At 44.1% G+C, this 13,580-nt stretch overlaps 1 protein-coding gene across 7 annotated transcripts in view; it reads left to right on the forward strand.

The window, feature by feature from the left end:
• The first annotated feature begins 1,176 nt into the window (after window positions 1-1,176).
• The window catches only part of GRM3 (glutamate metabotropic receptor 3), a 151,732-nt gene continuing 139,328 nt past the window's right edge, over window positions 1,177-13,580 (forward strand). For 5 of the 7 annotated variants that reach the window (XM_073328668.1, XM_073328666.1, XM_073328667.1 and 2 more), the window contains exon 1: window positions 1,178-1,922. The gene's annotated coding sequence lies outside the window, so the exon portion shown is untranslated. Of the gene's footprint in view, window positions 1,923-2,416; window positions 2,595-13,580 lie in introns of those variants that run through there. The other 2 variants (XM_073328672.1, XM_073328671.1) reach the window with 2 other exon arrangements.

Consider the following 13,580-nt stretch of genomic DNA (forward strand, 5'->3'; position numbering starts at 1 on the left):
CTTTGCTTCATTGATGGCCTCAATGAAACAGTTTAGCAGGCACATCTCAGCAAATGTCACTAGCTCCCAGGAACAGAACTCCTGTACAATTGCCCAAGTAGCTCAAACGCAGGGGCTGGATTGCAAAAGCAAACAGCTGTTCAATAACATTAAATATTAAACACCAGAGATAGGGTAATTTTTTAAAGTGGCTTAATTCGTCACTGGAATCAGGGCTGCTTCGAACAACATGGGGCCCACTGCACAGTCCCTTGTTCGAGGCTTATGACTGCAATGCTCCAGAGTCCTCCTTCACCTTCCCCAGACTCCTACATCACACACACTGAGGGAAGGGAGGGGGGCCAGGCATGACTTGAAGTGGGGAGGGAATAAATAATGTGTGCTGTGCTTGCTCAGTTAAGGGAATAGTGGCCAGAAGTTTCCTGTTAAACAGGAGGAGCTGGGAAACTTGCAAAATATCCCAGCCGGAGCTGTCATGAAGGAGATGTCCCTAGTTGTTATCTCAGCCAGCTTTTACTCAATAATAACACCAGGCAATGGAGCATGAGCAGTAAATCACACTGCGGTCCCCCATGCAGCTGCTTGGCAGCATTGTTTAAATTCACCCTATCTGAAGTCAATGGATTTGCACCCGTTGCCCCCTGTGGTTCATTCATCCCATGATGGTTAATTGTCTCCCTTTAGATCCATTACACCGTATTAACTGTCCTCTGACGTTCGTGGGGTTTCAAGCCAAATTTTTCTTTCAAACCTGATTATTTGAAAATATATCTTTATACATTTTAGATTGTTTACATTGATTTGGCTTCCTGTCTTCTGCCTTTGCTGCACTCTGGCTTGTTTTTCTGGTGCCCATTTTTCCTCTTTGCTGTTCTCTGGCAGAGTTGGGGCGGGAGGGGAGGCTGTTTTTCCTTTAACGAAAGAGAGAACCAAAGTAGATCTTTGGAACCAGCTGAGAGAGAGAGGGAGACAGAGAAGCAGACAGGGAGCAGACGACCCACCAGACTGATCTGGCTCTGCATTCCAGCCCCTTCTTGGAATTTCTCCCCCTGAAAAGCACAACGAGGCAGCACCCAGAGCATCCTCGCAGGGGTGTGGCTCCCTTCCTCCCTCCTCCAATCAGAACTTTTTAGGAGCCTCCCAAGAAGATTGATGCTGGGTTGCTAGGAGATAGCAGCGTCTGCCGTTCTTGCCCGGGCTGCCAGTGCAGGTGGAAAGCTGCGGGGAGAGCAGCTCATCGCATTGCTCCGTGCGCGGCTCGTGCGGTCCCCCAGCAGCCCGGGAGCGCAGGATGCTCCTGCTTCCGAGTTAGCCCTGGAGAAATAATCCTACATCCCCCCCCCCTCCCCGCCCCGCCCTGCAGGCAGCTGGTGCTGGCTGGGAATGGGAAGCCTGCAAAATCTGCCCCCCTCGCCTCCCTCCTCTTGACAGCCCCAGCCAGGCTGGTAATTTAAGGCTCTGCACCAAGCTCCCCCCAGCTGAAAGGAGGGGAAAGAAGGAGCCGAAGAAAGATGCGGCTCCGCAGCAGGGAGCCCCCGGTAGGAGCCTGGCCGAGGCGAGCCCCCGTGGGGCCGGTGCACGGGAAGAAGCGGGCTCAGGAGGAGCGAGGAGCAGGGAAGCGGGGGGTTAATTGGTGAGCGCAGATTCCGCCCCCCCCCCCACACACACACACCCCAGACACACACCGCCAGCCTCCCCCCGGCGCACGGGAGGCCTGGATGCGCTGCCAGCGGGACTCGGTCCAGAGCGGGGGGGACGGGGGAGACGCTCCTCTCCTCGCACAAGTTTGGACCTTCCGGGGCGGCGGGGGGCGAACTCTCTCGTGGATCTTAAAGGGCGAATGAGAGGCAGCGCGGAGCCCGGCAGCGAGCGGGAGCCCAGGAGCCGCCGCGCCGGCCGGCCGGGAGGTCCCTTCCCGCACGGTAAGGCGCGCGACCGCGGCCCCGCGGCTGCTGCCCGCTGCCCGGGCGCGGCTTGCGGCGCCATCCCGGGGGGGAGTTATTGGGTGGGGGGGGGGCAGGTGTATTTGCCTAGAGCTGCAGGGATTGGCGGTGGGGGGGGGGAAGGGGGCAGGTGATCGAGGGTTGCCCTGGGCCCCTCCGCTGCACAGGGCAAGTGGGGCGCGAGCCCCCAGCCCCCGGGGCTTTCCCTGGTTTGCAAAACCCATCGCCGGTCGCGACGGCTCCGCGCCGTGACTCGGTGGTACCCGGCGGCGGTCAGTGACACGGGCTCCCCGGCCGGCTCACCTAAGGCACAGCGGCTGCAGCCAGATGTTCCCCAGAGGTTCGCTGCGGGCGGGGGGGGGGACTGAACTTACTGTCCGTTTGGTTCCCAAGCGCGGGTGGCCACTGGCAAGCGAGCCTGCAAGCTCCTAGCCGGCCCCTAGTTCACCGCATGGTCTTGTCTGGAGGAGGGAGCAGGCTGGGAGGGAGAGACTTGGGGAACACAGCGCATTGACGGGGCTTCACGGCTCCTTAGAGATTTCTGCAGGGATTTGGCTGTTCCCAGGATCCTAATCTTGGAGTTCTGTAAAAGATACAGAATAACTATATGTTCATCTATCCAGCCGTGTGTACATAGATGTGCATATCTGTGTGAGTAAATGTATTTTATCTCTATATTTGTGTGTGTGCCTATGTGTATATGTCTATATATTGGGTGCATCCGTGTGTCCATTGCTATATGTGTGTCTATACACGTGTGTGTTTGTGTCCATATGTGTGCCTATCTGTGTCTATATGTATATATCTATCCACGTGTGTGTAACTATCTTTGTGTTGTATCTGTGCATACAAATGTATATTTTAACAACTCTCTGAAGGTGGGTGTTTTTTATGCATATACGTGTACATAAATATGTATGAGTGCAGAAGCAAGAAATAATATACATATTTATGTGTCTGTACGGGTTTTCCAAGTTATCCTAAAGCTTCAGTTATTGAAAATCCCCAAATTTCAGTAATCTTAGCATTTTGATTCAAACCAAGCAAAACACAAAAATAGAGTATTCGGACTAACAATGCTTTGGTCTGAGTTAAGGATAAAGCTGCTAGTTTTAACTTTTCTCAGCTTTTTCACAGTTTATGTCACTTGCGGAAGATGATGTAAAACATATTCTAAAAGGTTGATTCGTTTTAAAAAATCTTCCTTGGAAGGTTGTGAAACCAAATCGCTTAAGACGCAGACTAGCAAATATTTAAGCTTGTGTAAATGCATGTCTCAGGTTGGTTAAATCTGCATGAAAACAATTTGAAAGGTGTATTTTTCACCTGATTAAATACTTATTTTAGAACAATGACAATACATTTCTGGATACATTTCCCTTACAATGCTTCCTAGCTGTTAAGAGTTAGTCTACTAACTACATATTTTTATACATGCAATGATTAGAAAACATAATTTACTCTAAAGAGGGTTGCAATTGCAAAAATACCAGTTAAGGCATTTTTTCCAAATTGAGGACAATTTTATATAGTGCCTTTTATCCTCAACGATAGATTAATGATCAATGTGAATCCTTCTTAATTAATTGATTAATGAGCAGAATAATAGGAATGGTTATGGTCTACTGTGAAATAACACATTCTTCCCCCACCTCTTCCAAAATATACCAATCAGTATTGTCCACCAAACCTCATTGTTTCTATGATTACTCATTTTAGAGGTAAAAGAATGAAAATCAACATTAAGTAAAAAATGCCCATCATTTTCCCCCTGCTGTGTAACTTAAAAATAAGCCAAATCACTATTTTTATCAAGTACATTAGACTATAAATCTTGCTCCTGCACTGAGACACTGGTTTTGTTGCTGTTTGTTTTTTTTTTGAGTTGTTTTTATTGATGGCCTAGTTATATACTCCTCTGCAAATGATGATTTTTAATGTAAATGTTGCCACCCTTGGTACATGTAGCAGAATGCTATCATTCAAAGAGTGAATCCTTGGCATGGTACGGCGATCAAGTTCCCCTCTGGATCTTGTTTGCATCTTTATGTTTAGATAATATGTGCTAGAGCAAGTTTTGAAAGTAAGCTCGAATCCCAAAGCAAAAGAAACATAGAGATAAGAATACTCAGCAGTGCAATGATCTGCGCTGTTTAAGTGGAATTTAATTTAGAAATGAGTAAAGTAATGGGGTGGGGGAAAGGAAGATACACTGTTACATCTTGGTATTGAAAGGAAGATGTGTACATATGTTTTGTGCAAACAAGATAGCCCCAGGGGAAAATCCTATAGAATTTAATAGTGTTGTAGCTAATAGGTTCTGTACAAATCACTGTAAAACCCTATGTAGCTTAATTCTAATCTGATTTGCCCTGGTGTAAATCAGGAGTAATTTGTTTGACATCAATGGTCCAGATTCTTAGCTGGTGTAATTGAGTTCAATGGAGCTACACCAATTTACACCAGCTGAGGATCTGGTTTAAGAGTGTGAGTTCAGAATCAAGCCTGTAGACTTTAGTAAAGCAGTAGATCCTGGCTATACATTTGTTGAAGCATCCTATAGGATTCCACTGCAGGAAAGATCATTCTCTATTAAATTCTACAGGATGGTTCAGAAAGGTTATTATTTTTTATTAAATCTCCATTAGAGACCAGAATTTCAATGCTTCAATGCTTTGTCTCTCCTTACATACAGTATAATAATAATTAATCATTTTGTTTACAAAGCACCCACCCACCAAAGCTCTCAAGAAGTTGTACAGCAATGTTATCAATACAGGATAATACAGTATTACTGTTTGTGTGTAAACATATATAATGAGAAGTGCAGAGAGTTGTTCAAACCGTGGTGAAGAAATCCATGTAGTATCGACTGGCTTCTCTTTCTGCGTATTGATGTCAAGTTTACTGATGAAAGAAGAACAGGAGTACTTGTGGAACCTTAGAGACTAACAAATTTATCTGAGCATTTATTTGACGGTTATTTATTTAAGCATTTATTTGATGGTTATCACTAAGTGATCCAGTCCCATTCTTGATCAGAAGCTAGGATCGATTGTTCCTTGCCATATGCAGGGAAATATGGTGGCATATGGTGCTCCTTTTACTTCTTTGCATGGGATGCACATGCCGTCTCCCCATGGCCACTACTCCCCTTCCCATGAAGGGGTGGGGAATGGGCAGGGATTTGGTTCCATCCACCCCAACAATGCATCAAGCTGTGTGGAGGGGAAAGTAATCTGCGACTTCTCTATGCTCATTTCCCCCTTGGAACAAGTTGGGAGCCAAGAGATTGAGTCTCTTCCCTGCTCTGCTCCTGGGATATTGCAGCTATGTGCTACCCCTTCCACAGTGCAGATTGCAGAGTGATGCTCTAGCCCTAAACTGGTGAAAAGGAGTGGGACACAACAACAAGAGGTCCTGTGTAAAACACATCTTTTCATTTAAAATCACCTCTTTATTTGAATAGTAGAACTGCCAGGACAAAAGACAAGATTTTCTCAGACTTTGTAGTATCCAACTCTAGGCTGGGAACAACTTCAGGGCAAGTGTGTGTGAGTTTTTCCATTGCTACAGAGAAAAAAAGCAATTGTCTACAAAAGTGTTTCAGTTTCTACCACCTGGGAGGCAAGGCTATTGCTGCCTCCTCTGATATGCAGAGAATCCAGTGGGCAATGCCAGTGAAACTGTTGCCGTGTATATTTTACTGCAGGGTTTTTCAGTATTTTTTTTTTCAGTATTCCGCGAATATTACAAGGAATATAATACGTAGTTTCAAGTTGTGTGTTAACTCAGTGGTGTCAGATCATCAGGCAATGTAAATCAATGCAGTTCCATTGAAATCAAACAGCACTAAAGTCAATGGAGCTACATGGATTTATACCAGCTGAGGATCTACCCAGTATTCCTTTTATCTTTATATTGGCCCTGTGATGCTAAAATGATATAATTGGAAACACCGTAATGTCATTATGCACAGCTACAATGGAACCAAATGGAAATGTAGGGTAATAGTCTTCACACTATGTAGCTATAGGGCCATGTTGCCAACTGGTGTAAATCAGCAAAACTCCATGGAAATCAATGGAGTTACACAAATTTGTATCAGCTGAGGAACTACCCCATAACTTGTAGCATAAAATGGTATAAAAACTCAATTGTAAAAGAATAACTAAACAGATCATTCTACACTACAGTCTGCTCTTAGATGCAGACACCAGCCTCATTATGATGATCATTATTGTACCATAAAGGTGCACAGCAATGACCAGTAGCAAGTGTGTACACTGAAGAAAGCCCCAATTTCAATTTACAATTGAAAGCCCCAATTCAATAAAGTACTTAAGCATGTGCCTAACTTCAAACACCTAAGTAAGCCCATTGACTTCATTGAGACTGCTCATACGCTTAAAGCTTGGCACATGTTTAAGTACCTTGCTGAATGGGGCCTATGGCTCTATCCCTCACCATTTCAGTCAGTGGGAGCTTTGCCACTTATTTTGATGAGTGTAGGCTCCATGAACAAATGGAGATGGTGGAAAAACAAGACAGGATATGCATTAAGTAGGGAACGTACAACAGAGCTTGAACACTTCATGGATAAAGATTTTTTCCAAGGTTCCTTGTAGGGAACTGAGGGACTCTTGAGCCTTCAAATGGGGAGGTTATTTCAGGTACAAATGGGTGGCATGGGAATAGGCACAAAAGTCAGAAATGGCTGAAGAGCAAAATGGGGTGATGAGTGATAAAGCTTGGGAGGAACATGAAGAGCTTCAGACAGTGGAGAAATGACATGAGGAGAAGAAGGCCAAACTGGGCCTGGAGTAAGTGTAAGAGCAATGTGAAGATTCAAGGATGACTGAAACGTGGTCAGAGCAGTGGGGAAAGAAAGGTAGCTGCATTTTGGGTTGATGGAAGTGGAGAGAGTTAAGAGTGGAGGAGGAGAAGCTGCAGTAATTAAAACATGAGATTGCAATGGCAAGGAAGGCGTGAATTTTGGAGGTGGCGTAGAGGTAGCTGAATTTGGCAAGGAGAGGGGGAGAGATGACATCAAGGATGACCTCTTATTCAGTAAAAAGAAAAGGAGTACTAGTGGCACCTTAGAGACTAACCAATTTATTTGAGCATAAGCTTTCGTGAGCTTATTTCAGGGAGTTGATGTTCACCACTCCGAATTCCTAGTGGCAGTGAGTCACAGAAAGGAGATATCAGATAGCCAGGTGGAGATATGAAAATGGGGAAAAAATTGAAAGTTCATGCGTGCCTACACATTTGTACAGAGAAATCAGAGTAAAGCTGGTATGACTAAACCTGTGTGAGGAAATAGCATCACTCAGGAGGAGTGTGGTGGAAGAAAAGGGGAGGGCCCTGGTGTGCCTGGAATCCCAGGGGAGTCAGCTGAGGTCACTCAATCAGGGTGAACTGCAAAGACTGGGGCAGGCAATCCCCAAAGCTGGTGGATATTCCAATACTTAGATTTACCAAGCCAGCACAAAACAGCTTCTATTATACTCACTGGTTACTCAGAAATCAACAACACAGTCCCCTTAAAGTAACCCAGCCTCAGGCCTCCAACTAGACACCCAACTCAAATAATGCATCCGATGAAGTGAGCTGTAGCTCACGAAAGCTTATGCTCAAATAAATTGGTTAGTCTCTAAGGTGCCACTAGTACTCCTTTTCTTTTTCCAAGTCAAATATGATGAGGATTAGTGAAAATCTTATTCATCATATAAAAAAGTTCTGCCAGTCCCAAAGGATTGGACACATTACCCACCAAGTTAATTAATATTTCAGATCTTACCCAAATACATGCTTATGGCCAATTCTTATTAATTAAACTAAAATTTATTTTTTAAAAAAGGAGAGAGCGTATAGGTTAAAAGATCAGTATACATACAGACATGAGTCAATCTTGAGATTTCAGAGTAACAGCCGTGTTAGTCTGTATTCGCAAAAAGAAAAGGAGTACTTGTGGCACCTTAGCGACTAACCAATTTATTTGAGCATGAGCTTTCGTGAGCTACAGCTCACTTCATCGGATGCATACCGTGGAAACTGCAGCAGACTTTATATACACACAGAGAATATGAAACAATACCTCCTCCCACCCCACTGTCCTGCTGGTAATAGCTTATCTAAAGTGATCATCAGGTTGGGCCATTTCCAGCACAAATCCAGGTTTTCTCACCCTCCACCCCCCCACACAAATTCACTCTTCTGCTGGTGATAGCCCATCCAAAGTGACAACTCTTTACACAATGTGCATGATAATCAAGTTGGGCCATTTCCTGCACAAATCCAGGTTCTCTCACCCCCTCACCCCCCTCCCAAAAACCACACACACAAACTCACTATACTGCTGGTAATAGCTCATCCAAAGTGACCACTCTCCCTACAATGTGCATGATAATCAAGGTGGGCCATTTCCAGCACAAATCCAGGTTTTCTCACACCCCCCCCCCACCCCCATACACACACAAACTCACTCTCCTGCTGGTAATAGCTCATCCAAACTGACCACTCTCCAAGTTTAAATCCAAGTTAAACCAGAACATCTGGGGGGGGGGGGGTAGGAAAAAACAAGGGGAAATAGGCTACCTTGCATAATGACTTAGCCACTCCCAGTCTCTATTTAAGCCTAAATTAATAGTATCCAATTTGCAAATGAATTCCAATTCAGCAGTTTCTCGCTGGAGTCTGGATTTGAAGTTTTTTTGTTTTAAGATAGCGACCTTCATGTCTGTGATTGCGTGACCAGAGAGATTGAAGTGTTCTCCGACTGGTTTATGAATGTTATAATTCTTGACATCTGATTTGTGTCCATTTATTCTTTTACGTAGAGACTGTCCAGTTTGACCAATGTACATGGCAGAGGGGCATTGCTGGCACATGATGGCATATATCACATTGGTGGATGTGCAGGTGAACGAGCCTCTGATAGTGTGGCTGATGTTATTAGGCCCTGTGATGGTGTCCCCTGAATAGATATGTGGGCACAATTGGCAACGGGCTTTGTTGCAAGGATAAGTTCCTGGGTTAGTGGTTCTGTTGTGTGGTATGTGGTTGTTGGTGAGTATTTGCTTCAGGTTGCGGGGCTGTCTGTAGGCAAGGACTGGCCTGTCTCCCAAGATTTGTGAGAGTGTTGGGTCATCCTTTAGGATAGGTTGTAGATCCTTAATAATGCGTTGGAGGGGTTTTAGTTGGGGGCTGAAGGTGACGGCTAGTGGCGTTCTGTTATTTTCTTTGTTAGGCCTGTCCTGTAGTAGGTAACTTCTGGGAACTCTTCTGGCTCTATCAATCTGTTTCTTTACTTCTGCAGGTGGGTATTGTAGTTGTAAGAAAGCTTGACAGAGATCTTGTAGGTGTTTGTCTCTGTCTGAGGGGTTGGAGCAAATGTGGTTGTATCGCAGAGCTTGGCTGTAGACGATGGATCGTGTGGTGTGGTCAGGGTGAAAGCTGGAGGCATGCAGGTAGGAATAGCGGTCAGTAGGTTTCCGGTATAGGGTGGTGTTTATGTGACCATTGTTTATTAGCACTGTAGTGTCCAGGAAGTGGATCTCTTGTGTGGACTGGACCAGGCTGAGGTTGGTGGTGGGATGGAAATTGTTGAAATCATGGTGGAATTCCTCAAGGGCTTCTTTTCCATGGGTCCAGATGATGAAGATGTCATCAATATAGCGCAAGTAGAGTAGGGGCTTTAGGGGACGAGAGCTGAGGAAGCGTTGTTCTAAATCAGCCATAAAAATGTTGGCATACTAGAGATGGTGAGCTTTGTAGATGCAGAGTTCTTTCAGAAATAGTTCACAGGTTATAGTCCAATGTTTATATTCAGAGTGGTCCAGTCAGAACTGGGATCTCAATTTTTTGGCTTAAACTTCTCCTGCGTTGAAGCATAAAGCAGATCTGAGATGACAGGATCAGGACCCAAGAGTCTTTTATACAATTTTCTAACAGCCACTTGACCATACAGTCCTGCGTGAACAGCAGGCTTTTGATGTAATCTTCTGTTTCCCAAACCTCACTGGTAATTAACTACATGGATTAACATAAAATAATTTGTCCATTAAGTCATTTATCACAAACTTTAAAGAGACATATAGACAATGATATTATTTCACCCACGATTCATCTAAATGTTCCCTTTTGATCATTAAATCAATAGCTATAGTGACAGACAGGAACTGTCTGTTTACATGGCTAACACTTAACAAGCTATAATTAACACATACAATTAATATCACCTTCAATTCTCTAACAATACAGGCTTGCATTTCAAAGTTCTAGCCTACTTAGCTTGGAATGGCCTTAATTACCATTTACATAGTGTTCTAAAATCTCTCTAATGGTTGACTCTGGTCATTTATTCTGCAGAATGCAATTATATAACAGTGGTAGCAACAATGGTTTGCACGGTCATACTTTAATTAGATATGTCACACTTGGATGGAGTCCAGAAAAAATAAATGAGAAGAGAAGTAGGAATGTGATAGAGACCCTTAAGGAGACAATGAAGAAGTGTTTCAGAGTAACAGCCGTGTTAGTCTGTATTCGCAAAAAGAAAAGGAGTACTTGTGGCACCTTAGAGACTAACCAATTTATTTGAGCATAAGCTTTCGTGAGCTACAGCTCACTTCATCGGATGCATACTGTGGAAAATACAGAAGATGTTTTTATACACACAAACCATGAAAAAGTGGGTGTTTATCACTCTCCTTACAATGTGTATGATAATCAAGGTGGGCCATTTCCAGCACAAATCCAGGGTTTAACAAGAACGTCTGGTGGGGCGGGGGGAGAGAGGAGGAAAAAACAAGGGGAAATAGGTTTCAGAGTAACAGCCGTGTTACCTTGCATAATGAAGAAGTGGTCAGAGATGTCAGAAAAGAATCAAGCAAACACAAGTATTGGGGGAGAGGAGACAATGATCTGCAATGTCAAAGGCATCTGATAGATCAAGGAGATGAAGCACATAGGCGTGGCCTTTAGAAAAGTGTTGGTGGAGTGAAGACAATGAGAGCCAGATTGCAGGGCCTCAAAGGAAGACACCTTGAGGAAAGGGATTAATGGGAGGAAAAACTGATCCCCTGTTTAGAGCATCTGTTCAAGCAGTTCAGAAGCAGAGCTGAGGAGGCAGATAGGATAGCAGTTAGACGGGCAGGTGGATTTTTCAGGATAAGAGAAACCAGAGCTTTTTGCCTGAGATGGTCGGTTCCTGAAGAGAGGGCAGAGAGAGAGAAAGAACGATAGAGGGAGCAAGTGAATGAAGGCATTTGGAGGCCAAGGAATAAAGGAGGAAATAGATGGGGGGAAGGACTAAAGACTGAAAGGAAGGAAAGGAGAGAGAGGGAGGGACTGGAGAGAGAGAGAGAGAGGAGAAAGGGAAAGAGAAGGAGCAGAGATCCCACTGCGTGGGATCATAGGGATTGGAAGGGACCTTCTGGGCCCATTGAATCCAGTCCCCTACTATATCAGCCCCTGAAGCACCCCATGTGGAACAGAGAGGGAGGAGGAAGGGGCTTGGGTAGAGGGCCTGAGGAGGGAGGCAAAGGGAATCAGAGACCTGTGACTCACTGAAGGAGAAGTATAAATGCCTTGCCAGAGAAATAACTACTCTGAGGAAAGAAAGAGCAACTGAAAAATAGGAAATGTTAGTAAGTGGGTGCATCATTAGTTGACAAGTGTAGTAGGGGCTTTATAATGTCCTGTTTTTCCATGGGCCTCTCCAATTGGGAGCAATTTCACACTCAAATCAGGGACCATTTTGTTACCTGCCATGTTTCATTTACATCTGAAACTTAGGTCAGGCCAGCTCCATCACACAGGGGTGTGAAAGCCCAGTGCAGACAGTGCTAGGTCAACAAAAGAATTGTTCTGTCCACCTAGCTACTGCCTCTTGGGGAGGTGGATTTACTTCAGCAATGGAAGAACACTTTCCGTTGCTGTAGTAAGTATCTACACTACAGTGCTACAGCAGCGCAACTGCAGTGCTGCAGCTCTGCTTCTGTAGCATTTCTAGTGTAGACGCTGAATGTCCAGACTGCTGATCTGCCGACCTTCATCCTGTGCAGTTCTGAAAACTATCAACTTCTGTGCATTTGTGATGGCCTGTCCCCAAAGGCATATGATATTAGGCAAAGCCAAAAGTGACTCTGCCGTCTCTCTGCCATCTGAAAGGTATGGTTCTGCAGACAATTTACTGAGTCTAAGTTTCATCTGTGCTGACTCTTCAAGGGTTGCATAAAAGCCTGCTTAGATGTGTTGCCAATGGAGTGCTGACAGTCTGCACTGTGTGAGTTTTATGCACCTTTCAGCTGAATCAAAGATCCAGATGTAGCATTCAGGGACATCACTGATCTGTGGCAACCACTGGAGGACTTTGTGCTTGTAAACCAACAAGAGAATTGCACCTATCCATAGAGTATGGAAAGGGACAGATTTTCAAAAGAAGTCAGCCCCCACCAGCCCCCATTTATGCCTCTAAATAAATGGCCAGGTTCCACTCAAGTGGCTAAATGAAACAGCCAGATTTTCAACTGCTGGGGTCTGCGTAGTTTTAAAATCTGGTCCTAAACAGTTTCTCATCAGTGACAAATGAAAGAAGGAGAATATTCTCCATTTTACTTATTCATTACAAAGCGCGATGTGCAACAGAGCACAATACAATGGAAATTGCTTATGAAACATACTATATTTTGCAATACAATATGCTATACAATACTGTATATTCTAGTCATGATTAGGGATCTATTAAAGCTAAAGGAGCATTGCCACTGACTTCACTGGGTGTTGGTTAGTCCCCAGGGTAATGGATTTGTGGTTGCATATATTTGTGTATGTGTCTCAATGAGTGCACAAGCTTTTATTTCTGCATTCTTTGGCTGCAAATGTTTGGATCTTGTAATTTCTGCCCCGGATTATTAATTTATTAGTGGTAATTGTAATCACAATGGTGTATATATTGCTCAGTAAAGAAATTATGATGGCAGCCAGAATAGAGCATATTAAATAACATAGAGGAGAAACCCATATATAGCCATAGGGACTCGTTAAAGACACAATGCTGTTTAGTATAGTGTGGGCATCCTGCAGTCAAAACCGCACACAGACATCTGTGAAAAATCAAGGCACAACATTTGGGACCATTTCCCCTGCCCTTATAAGATTGGCTGAAATTTTTCTTCCACGGGCTTCATTTTTCATATAAATAGATAGATACCCTATACTAAGACACACAGGGGTCAGTCCTGCAAGCCTTACTCTTACAAAGGGGCTATGTTAGTCCTATTAACTGGGATTACTCTCATGAGTAAGCATTGTAGAATTGAGTCCCTGTCTAAAACTATAAAAACTATTATCATTATTTTACTTCTAATAAAAAATTGACCCTGCCAAACAAAAGACAATTTTTGGAGGAAGTGAATGAGCATCTTTGCTGAGGATATATATTAACCTGAGTTTTAGCTCAATGGAAATTAAATTGTCCAGGTATTGAGCTGAATTCTCAGCTAGTTTAAATTGGCATAGCTCTGTTGATGTCAATGGAGCTACATCAATTTATACCAGCTGAGGGTCTAGCCCATAAAGTCCTGTATTTTTAATGGATCCTTCATTAAAATTGGGCTCAGTCCAACATCC

Source organism: Lepidochelys kempii, chromosome 1, assembly GCF_965140265.1.
Source record: "Lepidochelys kempii isolate rLepKem1 chromosome 1, rLepKem1.hap2, whole genome shotgun sequence".
NCBI classification, from domain to species: Eukaryota; Metazoa; Chordata; order Testudines; family Cheloniidae; genus Lepidochelys; species Lepidochelys kempii.